This window comes from Propithecus coquereli, unplaced genomic scaffold, assembly GCF_000956105.1.
Source record: "Propithecus coquereli isolate 6110/MARCELLA unplaced genomic scaffold, Pcoq_1.0 Scaffold124, whole genome shotgun sequence".
NCBI lineage: Eukaryota > Metazoa > Chordata > Mammalia > Primates > Indriidae > Propithecus > Propithecus coquereli.
In genome coordinates this window covers 1266891-1267450 of record NW_012136525.1, presented here as the reverse complement: position 1 = coordinate 1267450, position 560 = coordinate 1266891, and positions in this window count along the sequence as shown.

The following is a 560-nucleotide window of genomic DNA, read 5'->3' as shown; positions in this document are numbered from 1 at the left end:
GGTATATCTGTGTATATCTAATCCATCATTGTGAATTGATTTCTGTCTTGAAACACATGCAATTGAGAAATAGGTCTGGTCATCCATCCAGTCCCTTCTTCCTGAACATATGGTGATGGTTAGGAAACTTCCCGAAGCAGGACGGTGGCCACGGCGGTCGGAATCTGCTAAGGAGTGTGTAACAACTGACCTGCTGAATCAACTAAAAAACAAACAAACAAAGAAACAAAAAACAAGCAAACAAAAAAAAAAAAACAGAAAAGGAAACTTCCCAAATATTCTAAATTGGGAGATTGATGAGCCCAGGGCAACAGTGGACCACTAGGGGGAGGTGTGACCCTCCAAGTCAGTTTAACATGGGTTTCGTTGGCCTTGGCCAAAGTAAGACTTAGTCCAATCCAGGTTTCAAAAGCCAGGGTTCCAGGATTCTAGCCTTCCCTAAAGGTAATAACGCAAGTACTTGAGCTATTTTCATATTTCAAAATGTTCATGGAAATGTTACTTTTACTAACAATTATTTATTTCCATGGAGGCTATTCTTATTTTTCCCAAATAGAAAT